The sequence below is a fragment of the Papio anubis genome, chromosome 15 (genome assembly GCF_008728515.1).
Source record: "Papio anubis isolate 15944 chromosome 15, Panubis1.0, whole genome shotgun sequence".
Classification (NCBI taxonomy): Eukaryota; Metazoa; Chordata; class Mammalia; order Primates; family Cercopithecidae; genus Papio; species Papio anubis.
The window spans coordinates 22605324-22628398 of NC_044990.1; the positions used below are offsets into that span (position 1 = coordinate 22605324).

General features: G+C 39.8%; 1 protein-coding gene and 1 long non-coding RNA gene across 6 annotated transcripts in view; one reads left to right on the forward strand and one right to left on the reverse strand.

The window, feature by feature from the left end:
• Window positions 1-23075, forward strand: part of LOC101001049 — a 145204-nt gene that overhangs the window by 69157 nt on the left and 52972 nt on the right. The window lies entirely within an intron of this gene.
• SMIM2 (small integral membrane protein 2) overlaps window positions 1-23075 on the reverse strand; it is an 87481-nt gene that overhangs the window by 11467 nt on the left and 52939 nt on the right. Inside the window, 2 exon segments of the mRNA XM_021929598.2 lie at window positions 10439-10527; window positions 21962-22012. The gene's annotated coding sequence lies outside the window, so the exon portion shown is untranslated.

The window sequence follows — 23075 nt, forward strand, 5'->3', positions numbered from 1 at the left end:
TATGGGGCTAAAATATCCAAACTGTAAATAACAGAGCACATATAAGTGACATCACTAGCCTCCAAGCTGCTCAGTGAGATAATAACAAGAGTGGCTTGAAGTAGCCAGTCAGCTGTGAGGACCCCAGTTCTTTAAAATACGTGCATGCCATCTCTCACGTCCTTGCCTCATCCAGCCTGGGTCTGTGCCAGTAGAAACATTTCCAGTTAAAGTCCAGTGCCTTTATTTCTAGTACTGATTGTCTCCTGGGAGACAGCTGTCAACTTGTGCATCCCAAGTTACCTTTGCTCTGCAGTAAACAGATGAGTCACAGTTGGCCCCAGCAGGTCAAGGAACAAGCAGCCCTGGGCCATCCTGTCTGGTGGCTGAGGCTACTGAGACAATGCCCTTGGTGCCTATGAAGGAGTCATAAAGTTGGGCTTGACACTCTAAAGTTATCTTAGTTTGCTGATTGTTTGGCTAGAGGGACTGGTGTTGAGCCCTTCCTGGCTGTATTAGGGCTTTGCATGATAAGCGTAATTAGGGTGAGAGGAGGCCAAGCAGCCTGCAGTGTCTGAGGCAGCAATGGGTCAGGCAGAGCAGTGCAGATCATTGACCTCAGTAGAAAACCCCCAAGCTGCACTTTAGATACCAGGTCCCCTCTTTTTCCAAACTAAAAATGCCCTGGGTGTTGGTAGCAGAAGGGCTGACTATAGGTTAATGTTGTTACGTATCCTGATTTGTGGGGCAGGGAGGGCTAGCTTTAGTTTTAAGTCAAATGTTTAAATGATTCTCAAATCTGTCTGCCACTTTACCTCCAAACCACCCAAGCCTGGGCCAGAATCATTAAAGGATGGTGCACTTGTGCCGACTCGACAGCTACAGCCTCCCACCAGGATCCCCACATTCTCTCCTGCCTCACAGAGCAGCCGAAATGATCCAGCCTCACCTCAGGTCGGACCATTTCACTCTCAACGTGAAACCCTTCCGTGATTCCCTGATACTTTCAGGATCAAGTCTGACCACTTGACATGGCCTCCAAGCCTAGGTCAGCCTGACCATCATCCTCTTGCCGCCTTACATTGCTGCAGGTGGGTGGAAGGCCTTGGCTGCTCTCAACTCCAAACTTCTTTTCCTTTTAGGTCTTGGAACCACATTCGTCCACCCACCTGGGGCTCTTTCTCAAGCATAACTCTCAACCCCCTTCAGTTCTGAGCTTAAACTTTACTTCTTTCTCCCTCCCCTTAGAGTTCCTCACACATGAGCCCCTTAAACTCTGAGTTTGGGATCCTAACCCTTCTTAGGTTTTATTATTACCCCTTGCCTAACCAGAATCTAAGTTCCACGAAGGAGGGACCCCATCCATACTCCCCATGCCAGTGAATACATTTCACGTAAACCCTGAAAGTATTTGCCAATGATAAGGTAAAAGCAGTGGGTTCACAAAGGACAATACCATTTGCAGAAGAAGCACCATGTAGCAATGAAAACCCAAATGGTTACTCAGATTATGTGAGGGCCACAGTCATGGGCAAGGTCCCTGTCACGTGTAAGAGACAATGTGAGTTATTTTATCTACATGAAATATGCCTTTTTTTGGTAATTGTCATTTTTTCAAAGAACTTTTTGCTAGGCTATCGAAAAGGTGAACGACTCAGGAAAATGGGCATTGTAGTTGATGGTTATTTAGCACTACAGTGTGCCAGGTCCAACAACCTTATGAAGTAGGTGCTATTATTACTGCCATTTAGTGAATAGGGAAACTGAGATGCACAGGAAATTAAGTAATTTGCCCAGTGCTGTAGAGCTGATCGGTTGAAATTGTATCTGAAGCCAGGCACTGCTGTTTCCGGGCAGACACCCATTGTACTGTCTCCCTGTGGAACTGCAGACCACCTTCCAACACTGAGGGTCTTCCACATTTGCCAGAAAATACCAAGGGCTGAAGATATGCAATAGGCTTTACCTCGCTCTCTCAAGAGGTGGAGCTGGTGCATGCCTCAGAACATAAAAGGGTGGGGTTTGATTTCTCATCTTCGTGAATTATTTCTGAAGAGTTTATTGTATAATCAGTGACTAAGTAATTGTGGCCATGAGGAGATACAAAGTTGTTTCATTACAGACGGTGTAATCTTGAACTTCATGGAAAGGCCCCGGGGCTCTGTGGCTTCCCATCCGTCTTGTGATCCGGAATCATGCTGATCTGAAAGAGCACTGTGACTCTGGGAAATTTGTTACCAATGGATGTTAGCCACAAGTCCTATTGGCAAATGGACCCCAGGTGGCCTGCAGTGCCAGGCTGTTTCCCTGCCAGCCTCCCAGTCTGGCCCTAACTCCCCAATGTAAGTGAAGGGCACAATGGAAACGTTATTTTAGGCCTTTCCACTTTAATTTCATTTCCTACAAGGGCATCTGCTGGTTTTTCTTCATTTGGCTGGTGCCTCCCATATGATTAGCGGAGATCCACTGAGCAAGGGCATTGACCTACTAATTGTTAAATGCATGTAGAAGCTCTGAGGGTTCGGCTCTCAACGATATCCCAATTATTACTATACATTGTTTAGATGTTCTCTTCCCCATACTGTGTTATTGGGTTCATACTGGCTTCTAGTAGTAAAATCACTTGCTCTGTTTCTAAGCCTGGTGACAATTCTGTTGTGATTAACTCTTTCCCAACTTCTTGAACCTGAGAAATATATTATTCTATTAGAAGGAGCTCAAAAATGGTACATACATTTTTCTCTTTTATAACATACTTCTATGAAGTATCAGACATTTCATTTGCACTTTCTCATCTAACCTTTGCAACATCCATATGCATACTTATTATTATTGTGTCCATTTTATAGAGGGGAATACTGAACACACAGTGTTTGTTTTATTTTGTTTTTAAGTGACTGACCTATCAAATGTCACACAACTAGTAATTAGCAGATTGGTTTATAAACTCAGGCAACTGGCTTCAAGCTTAACTACTTCATGCTTAACTACTGTACTGTGCTGTTCTACTTGACTTCCTTGTATTGTTTTTAATTTGAGTGATTTTATCCATTGTAGTTGAATTGATGACTACTTGTTTGTTTGTTTATGAAAAACGTATGGTCTTGAGTAATTAGGATGTATTTCCCAGCATCATTCAATTTCCATGACACATATTCTTCCAACCCCAACACACACACAACTGTGCACAACATACCGTTGGATTCAGACATATAAACATTGGTGCATTTTCCTTTTCATGATATAAAATTGTCCTCTTTCTTATACCCAATCACCTTACCATTTTTTTCAAGATGATCTGGAACCTGCTCTTGGTGAGCCACTTTGGAAATTAGGGGGACTTTTCTGAGACAGCAATAGTGTCTCTAATAAATATGGAATTCCAGGGAAGGTACACATAGTGTCTTAACACTGGATGGACAGTGTTTATCTCTTCAAATGGTTTGAAAGAATCCTTCAAATCTTTTTGGAACTGATTTCACTTCACCTTAGAAATCAACCACATAACACATTGGGTTGGATCAATGCATCCTCTGTATCTCTTGGAGCAGCAGCAGTGCAGAATTTTCCTTCTAAGATCAATGGCAGGCTGGGAAAATACCCAGACATTGTACCCAATGTGACAAGCAATAAGGAGTGGAGGTAAGAGATCCAGGCCAAGTCTTGGCCTCACCCCTGCTTACTGGTCTTATGATCCTAGGCACATTACAGTTTCTTTGAGGCTTGCGTTTTATTTCTTCACAATGGGCCTGACAATACCTGCTCTCCTTCTAGACTTTTCAAAGGGTGAAATGAGATGACAGCAGAAGCTGACAGGCATGGTGATGAGCACACAGCAGGCCCTCACTAATGTGGAGTCCAAATCCCACACCTTAGCAAGGCTGGTTTAGGAACACTCCAGGGAATGTCTCAACATTTTTCCTGTAAGGTAATTTCTTAAAATGAGTACATTGCTAGATCTCAGATCCCCAAATTTCCAGAATATAATAGAAATGAAGTTTCAGTCACTTCACAATGAAACCGCAAAGAAACTAAATGGAAAGTGATTTGAAGACTGTCAGAGACACAAGGAAGTAGTCTCTTAAGAATCATTTTCTTTCTTCTAGATTAGGATTTGGGAGTAGATTATTTAGATTCTTTTTTAAAGTAATTTAGATAACTTTTGAACGGTCAGACTATTTGAGGTTAAAAAGAGTGAAGATAGATAAAGGTTAACAATCATTTGATAACAGGAAAAAAAAAAGTATAAATCATAGTAACTGTAACAGAACAAAATCCATTTTCCCCACTTAGAAACAGTAACTATTAGGTGGACAGAACCCAGAGAAAACACTTTAGCAGTATTGTTTGCTGAAGAGAATTCCTGTAACTAAATCAAAAATACTATTTTCATGGGCCCTCTACCAAGGCATAGAAATAATTTTGTTATTACAGGCTCAACTTTCTAGAGATGATTTTGTGAGAAGATTTCACAAATGGTCGTGCTTGTCTTTTAAAGATAAATGGTGATGAATACACTGAGAAATCAACTACAATCTTCAGGGTATGTGTGAGTCTCAGACTCAACACCTTCATGACCTGTTTCTTTTTCCTGTGAGAGTTAGGAATCCCTCCTACGTGTCTGTGCTGTTGCATAGAGATGAGAATTTACTTTCTGTTACGCTGGGTACTGGAACTGGCAGAGGTAGATCTCATCCCTCTTGGTCTTCCAGCCATGTGTCTTCTTCCTCTCTCTGCAGAAACGCATCAGTAGACACTGCTTTCAATATTCGGGCTTCTCAAGAGGCTATTTTTGTTGTTTGTGACTTACAACTCATTAGAAGAAGGTGAAAGATAATTCTGTACCTCCGTGGCTGTTTAACTCCTTGAGAACTGTTTGCTTATGAAATCAAGCAAGACTGGAGAGGGTGCTCTGGGACAGTGAAAGAAGCCCAGGACAAATGATTTTAATTGGCAGAAGCAGTGCTGACTGGGACCCCAGACAACCACCTGAGACCACTATAACTTTTCTCACTGTTGCCTGTCTCTGTTCTGGTAGATGCCGGGTTGTGGGTTAGATGTTCTTTTGCTTTTAGAAAAAAAGAAAAGAAAAAAGCACCTGAAATTATCTCTGCTTGTATTCATTCATTCATCAAATACTGATTGAGTGCATATTGACAGGCAAAGATCTGTGCTAATAGCCATAGTGACCAGAGCCAGGCCCAGGGTAAGGCAAGTGGGACACTCATCCCAGGGGCATCATTTAAGGGGACACACACACACAAACAGGAATCAAGATAAATAACACCTTAATGCAATATTTTAAGAAATCAAAAGTAATGCAAAAAAAGTGTAGTAAAGACAGAATCAGTAACAGTGCTATGCCAGACCATACTAGTGCCTGAGGCAAAAGGAGAAAATTGAAAGGAAAAGGGAAAGTAGAAGGAAAAATACGGATCCTGTCTTTATTCATAATGTTGATATATTGTTCATCGCAGATTGTGCACTCATTTTTTAGAGTGTCACATTAAAGTATTATTTATTTTGACTTTTGTTGGGGGGGGGCCTTTTAAATTCTGTATCTGAGGTAAACACCTCAGTGGCCTCACACTAGTCCCAGTCCTGATGGAGATGCAGAGCTCCTGCCCTTCAGCAGTTTATAGTAATAATGGGAGTGCTACATGTACTAAAAAAAATTACTGTATTCCCCGGTAAAAAGTGATACATGCAAGGAGAGAGGTTATGGATAAATAGCATAGGCACTAACAGGAAGGAGAGTGTATTGCTACGCAGGGGTCAGTGAAGGTTTTGGAAGAGATTGTGTTTAAATGGGACCTTACCATGTTCTGGTTGGAGATTAAGAGAGAGATGACTCCAGAAACCACATCAAGTTTTTAAATGAAGAAAGAAGCCTTACCAGGTCAGAATAGAGTAAGGGAGCTCACAGGCTTTAAATGGAGAAGGCGTGCCAAGTGTGGATGAAAGGGTGTGTTTATAGGGTGCAGAGCGTGTCTGGGAGTCCTTCCTGTGGCAGAGGAGAAGGCCTGTAGGGGTAGATTCATTTTACCACCACCTTATATAAACAAGACCCTTCTTTCCGGTTCTCTGGATGGTGACAGAAGCCAGTGTGTGGAAACGAGTGAATAAATCCTGCTTGTGAATGATGAAGGAGGAGCCTTGTACCTAAAAGTTATCTTCATTCATCAAGTTAAATCTTGCCTCAAAGACTGATCTCTGACCCAGCAAGCAGCATTCTGCAGCGGTCAAGATGCACGCCAATGACAAAAATCTTAATGTAGAATATCAAATTGTTATAAGCCACAGTTACACAAAAGCAGAGGATAAAGCATGAATTCAGAATCTTCTACAAATTAATATCCAAGATTGAATCAGGGCTGAGCTAGAGGATTTGATTCTGAATTCTGTAATTCATTCAGGGCCCAACCTCCTTTATTTACTACTAACCAACTTAAGGTTCAGAAACAGAGATTCTGGGAGGTTGTTTTAACCTAGTTCTCTGTTTTGAGTAAGAGGAATCATTTGCGAATCTCCACTAACGCAGCTGGAGGAGGAGCAGAGAGAAGGTTCCCAATATGCAGAGTGAAAGGGAGTGTTAGCAAGAGTCAGTAGAGATCACCTGATCCACAACAAGTCAAACCTAGACTGCTGGGCAAGCAGTGAATGGTCACCATTAGCAATTATTTGTTGAGTTAAGAAATGAACAGCACAAATCCTGCAGATTGTATTTTTCTAAAATCAGCTCACAATCACATACTATTTAACAGGAAGGGGGAGAAACAAGCCACCTGAAGATAAAATTGATGGCATTCTATGCTCCCAAAAGACATTCACCATCTTCCAGGAGGAGTGAAGGCATTGATTGTCCACTGGGTGACTTTACACTCACATCGTCAAAGCCTTTACCTCACCTAGAGGCTCTACTTTCTCAGAAAACCAAATGATCAAGTTACCAGAGTAGAAAAACAATCTGTTTTAAGGACGAAAAAGTTTTGGCCTAAAGTGCATTGATGTACTTACTTTTAACAGAATGATAGGAAATAGTTTTTCATAGACTCAGAGGAGGTGAGCATAGAAAGGGGGCATGGATGTTGCTAGCCCAGCAGCAGTACAGCTGTGGAATCCCTTCTCCAGGGGAGGCCCCTCAGCTACCCCAGTATGTAAAAGAAATCAAAGGGAGCTGCTCTGGCCAAAGTCAGAAAGGACCTGGAAACCTCAAATCACAGCTTTTGCCTAACCCTAAATAAGCCAGTGTAAAACCAAACCAAACAAAACAAAACAAAAAAAAGGAGAAGACGACGAAAAATCCTCAAGGAAGCAGAAGCTGTGAAAGTTTGGATGATTTGCTCAAAGACACACAGGTGTAAGGGATGGGTTTGGGATACAGTTCCTGACTCCAGGTTCTGGCTTTTCCTGCTGTGCCCACAGAGAGGATGTCAAATCCAAAAGATGTCATTTCCCCTTGCAGTGTGTGCACTCACAGGACCCACATGGTGTATCTGTAAGGCACACTGGAGTAATAGACGGAGGTCATTGGTCCTTGGGGACTGGGTGGTTCCAAGCCTGGCCCAGCCACCCTGAGGGGCAAGAGACATTTTTCTCTCCATACATCTGTAACTCATCCCTGTGGGGAACACGAGCTGGGAAGCTCTAGGCTAAGTAGTCTGGCTCCCTACTCTTCCAGAGAAAAACGAGAGAGGAAAAGATTTGAGCCTGATCATGTTCTAACTGTGCCTTCAGTGCTAATCATGTACTGTTTTCTACACTTGCTCAGCAGCAAGACGTCCTATGCACCTGGAACAGGGCTGTGTGCTAAACCACGTCAGCAGAAGCTGGCTGTAGGGATGGAGAAAGAGGACAGATGCCAAATGTCTAGCACAGTGGTGACAACAGGAGATACTCAATGAAGAACATTCTCTCCCACATCCCCACCCACCCCTAGGACTGTTACCAACAGCAGTCTTCAAACCACAAGGGGGACATCAAAGCTGACTTCCAGTAAACCAGGCTTGCTCAAACTGCTTAAGAGAAAAAAAAAGGAACTTTTGCTTTAAACATAGCTTTAAGGAGAAAAGTTGTGTCTCTCAACTAATATAAATATATTTAATATTTGAGATGTTGGCTACAACCAACCTTTAATATTGTTTTGAAACGTTCAAGCAGTAACAGACCACAAATTGAGAGATATGCAGGCTTCCTCGATGTGCCAGCTCGATTACACTACTTACTCTGTGGACTTTCTGCTCAGAGATTAACTGTGACCGTTTCATTTCATTTCACACTTTCCCATTTAAAATGGTATGTCGCTGAGCTAATGCACTTAGCATAGCCATTTCCTGTTTGGTTTTCCTTTTCTATTTAAATACTGTAAAAGATATTGCACTATTCCCTGTGTGGGCTTTAATCAGTAGGTCTAATTTTATTGGGTAAATTACATAACCAGTGACCTACAAAGGCATCTGCTTCTAGCCAGTTGTGTGACCTTAGGCAAGTTTCTTATCTTCCTTGGTCTCAGGTCTTCGTTAAAAAAAAATAGGATTAATAATGCCCCCACTGTTAGGAAAATTAATTGTTGGGGGGATTGAGATAATGAGTTTACATTTCTTAGCACATAGGCTCCTTCCCAGATTCTTGTAGGAAGGTAAGAGAGTAATAATTCAGATTCTGAATGTGCTAGAACTATTCTAAATGCTTCTGCACACTTACTCACTTAATCTTCTCAAGGACGTTGTGAGCTAGAAATTATGATTATTCCCATTTTACAGAAGAAGAAACGGGGACATAGAGAGGTTAAGGAACTTGACCCCACACACAAGTAAGAGGGGTCAAGTTCATGCAGTTGGTTCCAGAAGCTGAATTCATAGCTCTATGACCCTTGCCAAATGTAGGTTCCTAACATCAACGTTTTTGGGTGATTCCATATGTCTGTGATTCATAAATTTTTGTGAAAGAAAGCCAACTTCTCTTTCAATATAGTCAAAGTGCTGGACAGAAGTTTAATAATTCTATTGGTATAGCCTCTCTTCCCAAGAATAATACTAGATTCAAACCAAATCAGATAAATGGCTGCCCAGGCACCTTCCCCTTCTCTGCTCAATGTCCTCTTAATTTAACCAAAGTCTCAGAGAAAACCAAAATCTGTCCTTTGAGTTTCAAATGAATTGCCTCATATTCCCACCTGAGGGACGCTTACGCCCCTCTCTCCTGCTGGATTCTAGATGGAGAGGGAAGGTGTATTTTTCCATACTGCCGGTCAAGTTCCAGTTCTTTCCGCAGAAATATTAAATCTATGTATAAATATGTGCATCACCACACTGTCCACTGTGGGCTTTCTCTAACATGTGGATCTGGATGTCAAAAATCCAATCCCTTCTCTTGATTTATACACACACACACACACACACACACACACGTCTTTATCTGTTCTGTTTTGTAATTTATATGTACTTTAGATCCTTTGCTGAAGACTTGGATAAATAAAGGGGTTTATATGATACCAATTCCAACAAATTAAAACAATTTAAAATTGACGTTATGTAATTTTTTTTCCCATCAATTGGGGCCTGTACCACGTGGTTCAACAATCTCCCCACCCTTCTACCCAGATTCTCACTAGTAAAAAATAGCATACTTTCTTTTTTTTATGCAGAGCAAGTCAACTCTGTCTTTGTTCAATCTTTTCCTTCCATAACTTTCCTTAGGCTTTTTTGTTCAACTCTTTGCATCAGGCTGGCTCATCAAGGTAGGAGAAATTCTGAAGCCAGCTACTTAGATAATCTGTTTTCTTAGATGGCATTAAGATTGTCCACAACTGGAATAAGTAATGCATCTCTGAGATTAACCAACCTTGACAGTTACATAGCAAGTTTCAACATCCCATTATAATTCTCTCTCTTACAACTCAAGGCAATTGCCTCTTGTCCTTTGTTCAGAAACCCAGGGTGCAGGATTCATTAACCCTTAACTAATATTCCATTCTAGAGATTGTGGGCTTCTTGGTGTGAAAGCTGTTTTTAATTTTCTCCAACCCTTGAGGCCACTGACTGGAGGTGAGGAGATAGAAAGTGAGGCAAGAGAAGCAGTTACCTGGGAAAGCTCTCAGCACTATGGGGGTGGGAAAGAAAGAGCACTGATCAAAGGACAAAGGGGCAGAGTTTAGGTGGCACCACTGGAGGTGACTCAGAGAAGGGACCATGGCAGAGACAGCCTCAAAGCTTGACTTGTCTGGGAGCCCTGAGAGAATAATTTTCAATTTTCAGTAACTGAAAATTAGGTCCAGGTCTGCCGTGTTTTACGTTTTGCTAATGTGCAGCAAGCTGCCATTTTTCTTTCCTCTATTCATTTGATCTCATGACCAGCATTTCCAATTAATATTTGTTTAACACCAGGCCTGGGGTAGATATTTGGAGAACAGACAGAGAAGAAAATGCCCGCACCCTGCCCTGGATACTTTCGGAGATACCTGCTGATTCTTCTGGTGCTGCTGTACTTGTAACTGCAAAGCAAGTGCGACAGCCATTCTGCCCAGATTCAGTCCCAACCAGCTTCCTACTGGGGGAAGGAAGAACACAACAGGAATTAGTGAAATTTCCAGTTTTGCCAAATACATGGACTTTGACACACAATAAAAATGTGTTTATAAAAGTTAAAAATGCCTTATGAAAGTGTACACTTACAAAGTAGAAAGCTGTTCAACCCTAGTCCTGCCAGCCCTGGGAACGCGGACAGCCCGGTCCTGAAGGAGGGCAGTGAGATCTTCCAGCAACACTTCAGAGTGGGTGCCATCGGATGGCTTCTCCTCAGGGAAGCCATTTGCCATCAAATAAAAATATTTCCTCTCATTTAATTATGTAGATTTTTGCTAAATTAAATGTACTAAGAGGCTGGAATCCAACATTTACAAAGGAGAAATCTCAGACTCCTCTGTTTTCTGCTGGCCTGTGCTTTCTTGAAAACAGACACCGGGCAATGGAAAATGTGGTAAAAGTTTTAATGCTCATGCTAAAAGGAAAAACACCTTTCCTTTCCTTTCCTTTACATTGGCCAGCCACACCTGGCAAGGCAAAGACCAGCTGAGTGAAAAGTCATTTGTGTAAAATCCAGCCAAGCTGTCAGTTGAGCTTAGCAAGTAGTGACTTGGAAACAAAAAAATTAGGGGAAAGAAACTCATCTTCAGATATATTTTATTTTTGGTGTTTTTTAAATATATATATATATAAAATATATATATATATAAAATTATATATATATATAGAATTGACAAGGAGTACATTGAATTCATCTTCAAAGAAATGTTCTCAAGAAAATATCCCAAAATATCCCAAAACATACCATTTTAATTTATATTAATGCTTGACATGAAATGGGAGAAAATGAAAAGTAATGAAAACCATTTTCCATAAAGTAGGACATATTTGCTCTAAAATTTCCAGTGTGATGTTAGTCTTTTATGGAGCTGAAAAAAGAAGGAGGCAGAAAAGAGGGACTCCTAACAATGTCTATAAGTCTTTTCTCTAATTCAGCCACAAAGGGATTTACATGTTGTTCTTGCTTGATCCCAAAACATGTGTCCCCAGGTGGGAAAAGAAATCTGGTGGTAGGGAGAGGAGAAAATTCTACTCTCAGCTTTTCCACATGGCTTTATTAAAAAATCATTTTACTTTTTTGGAAACAATTTTTATATATAAAAAATAGAAACACAGATGCTTCCTAACAGATCCTGATGGTCCCATGCCTTGAGACTGTGTTCAGAAAGGTGAAGAGATAGAGATGTTTCTCTCTGCTCTGAAAAGTGGGGCAGTGCCACACAGTCACTACCTCAGCACCACTACCTCCCTGTTCAGGGCAAGTCTTGGGATGCTTCTGAATTTGTACATAACGCTGAAGTCTGCAAAAGCCTTCTCTAACATTAAATTCCCTAGTCAACTCTTAGGCCCCTTTAAACCGTGAACAAGACGACCCTTGTTCTGGAAAATCTATCTATCTTGCCAACACACACACATATACAAAAACACAACTGTTGGGCAAATAAATCTTTCCAGAGAAAATAGATTCCTTTCCAATTCAGTCAACTGTACTGAGCTGGAAAGTGAGAAACGTTATTTTTCCAGGACGAAGGAAAAACAAGATCTCTCCTTGTTTACCCTGTCTAGCCCATTTCAAAAGAAGGTCAGTTTAATGCCTTCATTAAAAAAAAAAAAAAAAAAAAAAAAAAACTCAAGTGTTGTGTATCAGAAGACACTTAGTTCCTTTCAGGCTGGGAATCACACATTGAAGCTCTGTGTTTTTTTCCCTTTGACCTAAGATACACATGGCAGGGCTGAATTGCCTACTGCCCTGGAGATGTCAAAAGTATCAGGAGTGGGAAGGACAGAGTCTGGTGATGTGGAATTCTTTGCTATTGGCCAGCCTCCTGATTGCCAGCCTGTGTCCTACCCCACTCACTGAGCATGAAACATGGAGCTTATGAATTGATCCCCACGTCATTCAAGGCCACACACATTCTCCATGCTTACTTCTCCCTATTCCCCATAATTTGAGGGCCTGGATCATCCCCTTGGAGAGTGAGAAAACATGGAGTTATAATGTTCCTGACTGAAGAGCATGGATAGAATATAAACTGAACACAATGCTTGTCTATTCCCTGGGATGCTCTTTAGGACTTAAAGTTCTAAGTCTCAGAGAAGTCCTAACTACAGCGACAGTAACTGGAGTCTGAGGATTCCAGCTTCCTCGTTCCTCAACATAAATATAGGCTTCACATGTATAGCATGTAGCATATAGTTGTTGCCCAGTAAAAATTTCTGTTTCTATTTTTTCACCAAAAAATTTCTATTTGCCATTAGATATGGCAGAAAAAAGGTAATAATTTCATATATTTTCATTTCTTCCAAGCATCATTAGTTCTTGTCTTATCTAATTTGTGGTTGCCATAAGGGTACGCAATTATACGCATTTCTTCTCTGCCTCATCCCAAACCTATTCCAAACAGAATAGTCTGATATATGACTGCTGGGTCACAGTGGCACATGAGCCAGAGCCAAATGGAAAAAAATGCAAAATATCTTACTAGTAACTATATTGATTACATGTTAACAAGATAATATTTTGTATATACTGGATTAAATTCAATATATCATTAAAATAAATTTGACCTATTCCTTTTTACTTTTTTAATATTGCTACTAGAAATTTAAAATTACATATGTGGCCTGCACTGTATTCCTATTAGACAGTGCTGGTGTAGACTACTTTGTGAAATGTAGAATTAATAAGGTAATAATTAAAGGTAAGGGCCTATGATAATAACTAGCCTTTATGGTACATTTACTATATCTGGCATTTTATATGATTTTATTTCATTCTAATAACATTTATGATAGGTAATTATTATTAGCCCATTTGTTGAAAGTATCCTGCCCAAAATTTTATAGCATGCTAGCAGAGCTGGTATTTAAATTCTGGATTTCTGGCACTAGAATACACGAGCTTTACAGTCTAAAATGATATCTCTTAAGTATTCCTTATCTCACTTAAAAAAAATTCCCAAGAATGTTGACATCAGGTGACCTGGAAAAAATAGGATTATCTACTCCATTAGTTACTAATTACAGCTTTAAAATTTTGATAATCTGAAAATCAGTGTTATATATTTTTTATTTTATTATTGAAAAGGAATAATAATAGAAATGTTGGTCTCTAACCTATGAATTTAAACTGGAGAAAATTAAAAATTAAACTTCTGTCTTTCCTAAACACAGAAGAAAAGGGAAACTTATCTGATGGGAAAGACGTTAATATTCATTGAGCACCTACTATTTCTATTCGTGTCCCATAAATGCATTATTCTTAACAGGTCCAAAACAGAAAACATCATCTTTATCCCCAAATCAGCTCCTCCTCATCCTCCATTCTCTCTCTTAGGTATAGTCACCTGAATCTACCTACTTACTCACTTACGCCAAAAACCTCATTCTTTTCTCAGCTCCTCTCATTTCTTTACTCTCCTTTCAGTCTTGCCAGTTTATAGAACATGGGTATTCTTACTTTGCCTGAGCAGTAGATATTGTGCTTCCCAGTGACTGTGCCGAGTTCTTATTCTTATCAGCCGAACGTTTTCCCATATCCCCCAGCACATGGAGTTATTCAGCTTGCTAATGTTCTCCAAATAGGCATAAAATTATATCTCATTATTATGTTAATTAGCTGAGGTACTTATGATTTGTTCATTTTTTGGGTTCATTGCTTTGTAAATTGCCTGTTCATATACTTTGCCCATTTCTCTAAATGAAGTTGCTCTCTTTACCTTGTTTGATTTGACTTCTTATTTGATCTGGTCTCTTCATTTATATTCTAGATAGGAATCCCTTGTCTGTTTGAATATTATAAGTCTCTGTTCCTATTTTTAAATATGTTTCTAACTTTATCCATGTTATGTGTCTTTCTGTATAATAAAAAAACCTTAATTTTGATATATATCAATAATCAATGTTATACCACATGGCTTTTGTGAAGTTGTTGTTTAAGTTTTGAAATGCTCTACTGGTCCAACATTACATACATTTTTAGAACAAATTTATTATGAATTTCAGACTAGAATTTTGATGGAATTACACTATACCTACTAGATATATGCAGAGAAGGTTAACGTCTTTATGATATTAAACCTTCCCATATAACAATAAGAAATATTTCTCATTCACTCAGGAAGTTTTTCAAGGGGGCTGTATGTATTCTTGTTTAATTACCAGATATTTTTAGTTGTTGCTATTGTAAATCGTATCTTGCTTTTAAAAAATAAACATTTTATAGTTGCTTGCTGTTGGAAATGCTCTTATAGTTTGATCACATGTCCACCAAGTTTTTACTGTTTAGCTGTTGATCCTATTGTTTATTCTGAGTAGATGGATATATCATCTGCAAACACTGACAGTTAATTTCTTCCTTTCCAATCACCATTGTTATCTTTCTTTCCTTCAATGTGGGTTAGAATTTCCAACAGTGTCATATTGGTTGTGTTATATAGTGGCTTATCACAGTGAGAATGCTTGTCTTAACAGGAATGCACTTAAATTTTCTCCATTAACTATAATGTTTGTGGAGGTTTTGGAATATAACCAAAATCCACTTAGGGGAATTAAAGAAATCCTTTTCTACTCTTTGCTAAGAGCTTTTATCATAAATAAGCAAAGAATTTATCAAGTACTTTTTCTGCATCAATTGAAATTATTGTGAGATTTAAAAAATTTAATTTACTAATGTTCTTAATTTTGTTGGCAGAATCCCTAATAAGGAATCATTCATTAATCAAGCTGTATTATTTTAAAACATACTATTGGATTCAATTAGCTAATATTTTAAAAGATATTTTTCATCTACTTGAGTAAGATAAATGGAGCTATAATTTTCTTTCTTTCTTTGTAAAACACCATCGTTGTAAAATGTCCATCTGATTGCACCAATATCATAAAATGAACTCAGCCAGCTTTTGCTGTATCTCTTTTGGAATAACTTAGAATACAGATGAGAATTTTTTGTTCCTCAAGAGTTTGATAGAATGCACCTGTAAAACCATTTGGGCCTACAATTTTTTGAGAAGAGAGGTCATTGATTGCATTTAATCTCTAAAATCTGTTGGTTTAGTCAAGTGCCCTATTCTTTATGTCAATTTTGGCATTTAATATTTTTTCATTTTGATTAGGTTTTCAAAATTTTTAAATTTTAATAAGTTCTCATCCCTCTTCTAGTATTTCAATGTTTTTTGAAAATGATAACTGTTGATAGAGAATTCAAACAATATAGAAAATATTAAAGAAAAAAATAACAAAAATCCACCCCAAATCCTATGCTCCCGAAATAATCATAATATAAACATCTATATAGAGAGATATTTTTATAGCAGTCATCTTTCTATGTACAGAATTATAATAATAATAATAACAATAGACACACATATAGCACTTATTATTATTATACACAGATACTGTATTAGTCTTTTCTTGTATTGCTATAAATATCTGAGACTGGGTAATTTATAAAGAAAAGAGGTTTAATTGGCTCATGGTTCTTCAAGCTGTACAGGGAAGCATAGCAACTTCTGCTTTTGGAGAGGCCTCAGGAAACTTACAATCATGGCGGAAGGCAAAGAGGGAATGAGGCGTCTCACATGGTGGGAGTAGAAGCAAGAGAGAGAGAGGGGAGGTGATATACACTTTGAAACAACCAGATCATGCAAGAATTCACTCACTCATTACCACAAGAACAGTACCAAGAGGATGGTACTAAATCATTCATGAGAAACCACCCCAACGATCCCATCACCTCTCACCAGGCCTCACCTCCAACACTGGGGATAACAACTGAACATGAGATTTGGGTGGGAACACAGATCTAAACCATATGAGATACTGATAGAATAATTATGTACATACATAGATAGAAGAATGGATGCTTAGAAAGCTAAATGATTGATAGACAGATATATAACCCTGCAAGTATTTCTATTACAAAACCTACAAGAACTTTTTATTTACATTTAATGATCACAAATATATCCCCTACAGGATTCTGCACTCAATGAGAGTGGGAACCCTGTTCTATGCATCACTGCAGCCAGGCTGGTTTCTGGCATTGATTCCAAGTTTATAGGATGTTTATTGAATGAGTGAGTAAATGAAGAACATGCAGTGCAATGTGCAAACATTGTTCAAGGAACGACATACATTTTGCTTATGTAATCCTTCCCAGCCCCTTGCAAAGAAGATGTATCATCCCCATTTTTCAGATGAGGAACTGAAATAGGAAGAAAGTAATTTGCCCAGGGCGTAAAGAGCAACATGCTGGATTCTGGCACGGGCTCTGATTCTGATAGCCCCCCTTTCCACTATACCACACTGATACTCAGAACAAATACCCCAAGAGGCCAAAAAAGGTATGAAGAATCTGCAGTTCCTTCATTGAAAAAATATTTATTAAGCTCCTAAACACCATGCACTGGGATAGGAACTGAGTTTCAATGACTCCTTAACAAGGCTCCTGCATTGTATCCCAACAACACAAAAAAAACAACCTATGGTTATGCTGTGCTCTGGAGTGTGTTGTGTGAGCGAAGGGAGAAGTACAAGAAAGAAGGTAGTTCCTAGAGGCCTCCTATGTAAAAGCAGGAAAATAGAAGGCAGGCAATTGGAGGAGCCAGGGACACTGCTCCAGGCCAACACGGGTCCAGCAGTGGAAGTGACGAAAAAAGGAGGGCCCTGTGGGAGACACAGCAGCCCTGCTTAGAAAATGGGTCTACCCACTTTGGGCCTACCAATTAGGGAAAAAGGCCCTCTCTGCTGACCAATTAGAAGAAGGTTCCCTTTCATCTCGCTGACCCAGCCCCATGCTGCACACATCGCAGGGGCCGAACAAGAGGGGGTCTCAGTCCCGACTGCCCTGACTTAGCTGGGTGCCCTTGTCACAACAAAACCCACATCATCACCCAACCCCCTGGGCGAAGCTCTCAGTAGGGCAGCCCTCATCATAGCTCCCTTTATTGAAGGCCACTTTTACAAGTCATTAGAACGGATCCTGGTTGGTTTTATGACATCTGCCCCCTAAGGTTAACAAATACGTCAATCAAGAGGATTATAATCCAAGGAGGGAAAGGAGGCAGGGCAGGTTATTTTCTAGTGACTTTCGTATTACCAGAAATCCCAATTAAGAATTTCAGAATTTTTTTTTTTTTTTTTTTTTGAGACACGGTCTTACTCTGTCACCCAGGCTGGAGTACAGTGGCACAGTCTCAGCTCACTGCAACCTCCGCCTCCCAGGTTCAAGTGATTCTCCTGCCTCAGCCTCCCCAGTAGTTGGGATTACAGGCACCTGCCACCATATCCAGCTAATTTTTGTAGAGAAGGGGTTTCATCATGTTGGCCAGGCTGGTCTTGAACTCCTGACCTCAAGTGATCCACCTGCCTCAGACTCCCAAAGTGCTGGGATTAGAGGCATGAGACATTGCACTGGCCAAGAATTCCAGATTTCTTAACATTGTTTTCAAACATCACCAGTTCTCCAAGAAGCTATATACACTGGAGAAGAGTGTGTTTAAAAACAATTTTTTGTACCGTGTTCTTTTCTCTTTGTTAAAAATTTTAAATCTTTGTTTTGAAGTTTGACATACACACAGAAAAGTGCACAAATTTTAAGTGTACAGCTCAATAAAGTTTTACAACGTGACTGTATCCAAGTAACCAGCACCCAAGTCAAAAAACAGAATTATTAATAACATCCAGAAACCCTCTCATATCTTCTTCCAGCCACTGCTCCCTCTCCACAGAGAACCTCCGCTTTAAACTGCTAACACCCCAGGCTCACTTTGCCTGTTTGTGAACTCTACATAAACAGAATAATTTAGTGGGTTCTCCTTCCTGTCTGGCTTCTTTTCCTCAACCTTATATTTGTGAGACTGATACATGGTCTTGCCAGTAGCAATAGTTCATTTATTCTCATGCTGTATAGTATGCCCTTGTGGGGATGTATCATAAATTATTTCATTCATTCTACTGTTGGTGGACATTTGGGTCATCTTCAGTTTAGGGCTAATGTGAACCAATCTGTTTTTAGTGTTTGATTATTATTAACATACCCCTGCCAAAAGCCACACCAAATGTGAATGTGAAGTTCAAGGGCTGATAAATTGCTGTGGCCATAGGAAGCAAAAATAACTGTAAAAGATCTTTTATCTTGATTAGAAAACTTAAAGACATGTTACCATATAAGTCAATTATATACTGTATAAGCAATTATATGCAGTTCATTGCATAATGCTGGTAGTCATTAGACAGTGAGAAGCAAATAAGATTGATGAATTATCAGGTAAAGAATGGGGGCTATGTAATTCTGGCAACAGCTGGTCAATTTTACCCCCTGCGTTTAGAAGAGCTTGGTAACTTTTTCATGATATGACAATGTGATATTCATAGGATTGTGCGTATAAACTGTGTTGATTGACTTCAAACTCTGTGAGGTAGGTGGCAAGTAGCATCACTTTCATTTTCCAGAAAAGGGAGTTTAGACAAATTGCTTTGCCTCCCTCTCCCCATGCTCAGGACGGCAAGTTAGTGTCATGGCTACAGAACGATAGGCTTCTGCCTGTGAGCTGAGCTTCTCCAACTGTCCTCCCCACATGTGCCCAATATGCAGCAGGAAGGCAGTGGGAGGAACTGCAGCCTTGAGGTGGGAGGAATTCTATTAATACCTTGGATATTTATAGTACTCTGGAGTACTTCGAGAATCTTTTCAGAAGAGCTGGCCAAAGTCTGTGACTCATATGCCAACACAAGGAGCAATGTCATTTTGGAGACAGGCTGTCACATGGCTCTTGCAACTTCCGAGACTCCTTATAGGGGCCAATTTCTCACCCCTGGTTATTATGTTCAAGAAATTGATGAATTAATCAAGGAACAATCCTTGAAGATGTTTTCTGGGCATCTCCACACAGGCTGGCTCCATCCCAGTGGTTCTTTGCCTTTTGTGCTGTGAATTTCCTGGGCCATCTGGTAAAGGCTTACAGACTCCTTTTCAGAATATTGTTTTAAAATGTGTAAAATAAAATACATGGAATTACAAAGGAAACAAAGCATATTGAAATACAGTTATACAAACTGTAGAAACAAAAACAAGTTTGTGATCTAATAATATGTGTGTTTCTTTACTGACATGTTCCACAACCAGATCTAGAGGTGAGAAAAGAATTAACATAATTTCAAAGTAATGATAAGTATTCACAATATTTGACAACACCTGCAATAATGTGATGTGATATTAAAATACTTTTCTTTCTATTGGTGACAGTCACAGATACTGCAACTACTTCTGCAGTTTGCCGCCTATCATCATAGTTGAAAGAGATTTAAAATTTCCATTAGAGGTTAGTAAAAACGTCAGAGGTATCTTTTTTTCCTGTCTAAATTCACAGACACCTGAATTCCATCCCTCATTCCTGAAATCTGTTCCTACCTTAATACCCCAAAGATGGCTCCTGGGTTAGGTACACACACACACACACACACACCCCTCTAAACACCATCAGCTACACACACACACACACACACACACACACACACACACACACACCCCTCTAAACACCATCAGCTATCTGAAACCTGGCAGCCTCTCTCCAGAAAGCTGGACTCCAGGCCAGTCCTATGGCCTAGCCAGAGAGTAGGAAGCTAAGGGCTTGTGATTATGAATCTCAGATTCTGCTACTACTACCAAGTAAGAATTGGCCTTAGGTATAATCAAGGTCAGTTCCCGCATGGCTCCTTGTGACAGGGCTGAGTAACAGGCCTTCTTTTCAGTGATGTTCTAAACAATTGGCAAGTTCAGATGATACCCAGGAACTACTGTTAATATGAAGTTGATGCTCATCAAGTGGATGAAAGCATTAAGGTTATTAAAGAAAATGTCCACATTTTAAAAAGATGCATGCTGAGTATACAGGGGTAAATAATATATCTGGGTTTTATAATCAAAGTTTTTTTTTTTTAATGACTCTGGGTTAAGAAGGGGATGAATGAAGCAAGAGTGGTGAAAAATTCAATTAAAATTTCTGGACTGTAGGTGATGCTTATATAGGGGCTAGTTATACTGTTCCCTCTGCTTTAGCTTATGTTTAAAACTTTTTCCTATAAAAACCTTAAAAATAATTTTGGACCAAAAAATTAGGTGGAGAATACTTTTTTATAGTGCCAATTTGCTTTTTATCTTTTTTTTTTTTTTTTACATTTTTACAATACTTTATTTTATTTTTTTTATTTTTACTTTTTATTTTTATTTTACTTTAAGTTCTGGGATACATGTGCAGAAAGTGCAGGTTTATCACATAGGTATACATGTGCCATGGTGGTTTGCTGTACCCATCAACCCATCATATAGGTTTTAAGCCCCAAATGCATCAGGTATTTGTCCTAACGCTCTCCCTTCGCTTGCCCCCTACCCACTGACAGTCCCCGGTATGTGATGTTCCCCTCCCTGTGTCCATGTGTTCTCATTGTTCAGCTCCCACTTATTTTTTTTTTCTTTTAGCAAAATTATTTATTTATTTATTTTTTATTATACTTTAAGTTCTAGGGTACATGTGCACAACGTGCAGGTTTGTTACATATGTATACACGTGCCATGTTGGTGTGCTGCACCCATTAACTTGTCATTTACATTAAGTATATCTCCTAATGCTATCCCTCCCCCCTCCCCCCTCCCCACAATAGGACCCAGTGTGTGATGTTCATCTTCCTGTGTCCAAGTGATCTCATTGTTCAATTCCCACCTATGAGTTAGAACTTGCAGCATTTGGTTTTCTGTTCTTGTGATAGTTTGCTGAGAATGATGGTTTCCAGCTGCATCCATGTCCCCGCAAAGGACACAAACTCATCCATTTTTATGGTTGCATAGTATTCCATGGTGTATATGTGCCACATTTTCTTAATCCAGTCTGTCACTGATGGACATTTGGGTTGATTCCAAGTCTTTGCTATTGTGAATAATGCCGCGGTAAACATATGTGTGCATGTGTCTTTATAGCAGCATGACTTATAATCCTTTGGGTATATACCCAGTAACGGGATGGCTGGGTCAAATGGTATTTCTAGTTCTAGATCCTTGAGGAATCGCCACACTGTTTTCCACAATGGTTGAACTAATTTACACTCCCACCAACATTGTAAAAGTGTTCCTGTTTCTCCACATCCTCTCCAGCACCTGTTGTTTCCTGATTTTTTAATGATCGCCATTCTAACTGGTGTGAGATGGTATCTCATTGTGGTTTTGATTTGCATTTCTCTGATGGCCAGTGATGATGAGCATTTTTTCACGTGTCTGTTGGCTGGCCAATTTGCTTTTTATAATAATTATTACTCAATTTAGTTCAACGTACAACGCAATGGCTAAATTGTATCATTTCTCTTATAGTAAGTATATGAGTTTTAAAAACTGGTTTTCTCCATACCTTCTGCCAGTTGTCATGCATGGTCTCACCCGCCAGGAGTTCATTTTTAAGCTGTGAAGACATAATGGATACACATGAGACAAGAGTTGGGAAACAATGTCAGACAGGGTATGATGTAAATGCCAAGACAAGTGACAAAAATGGAAAATGTGATACGTGTTCAGGAAAAGTGGTGATCAGGGAGGGCTGGAAGGCAAGGCTGGTGGCTTTGAGTTGCAAGTTGTTCGCTGCCTATTGGTCTCAGAGCTTTGGATTCATTGCCTCTTTCCGTTTAGGCTTCTTTCTTTGCATTCATTTCTCCATGGTAGAACTCCCTCTGGATTCTTAAAGCTTGTCAGCAACAACTTTTTTACTTTCAGTATCTCCCTGTGCCCTTTCCTTATGAGGCTGTATTTGACACATACTGAGTCTCCATGGATGTGCACCCTCCATCTGCTCACGGCTGCTCCATCTCACTGTTCTGTCCCAGATGGTGAACTGCAGCCCAGATGCAACCACCACCAGCATTCTTGCCCGCTCAACCCAGTGTCCCCCTGGCCCTGAGTGGCAGTAATGTCTGCCAGGCAGGCAGCCAGGGAGCTAACGTGCCTGGACGTGACAGTGGCCTCAGAAGAGAGCCCCTTCCTGCCAAGTGCTGGGGAAGGGGAAAATTGTCAACCATAAAGGAAAGAGTGGACACCTAACCAAGATAGGGAACTCAGCTGGTGCTGAAATCACAGCCCTTCAAATGGGCTAGAATGATCTCTCAAAACAGGAGGAAAAAAATTCCCTAGAAACCATATAAAGAAGACCCAAGTTCAAGTTATGGATGATCTAAGTTTAAAAAAAAAATTTTTTTTCCCGACATTTCCTAGGTCATTCACACAAAAGAAAGTTTTTCTTTGCTTTTTTTCCCTTTTGGCTTATTCTCACTCTGAATTATCTGAAGCACTGTGACCAGGTTACTTGGCCATGCTGAGTTGGCAAACAGATGAAGCCATGTGGGTGAGGAGGTGGGATGTACCTAAGCATCTGCCATCCACATCACACTGGGAGACTGCCGTGTCACAGTAGCCATTGGATCCTTTCATGGCTTAGAATCATGAAGTAAAAAGTTTGAAGTAAAAAAGAAAAC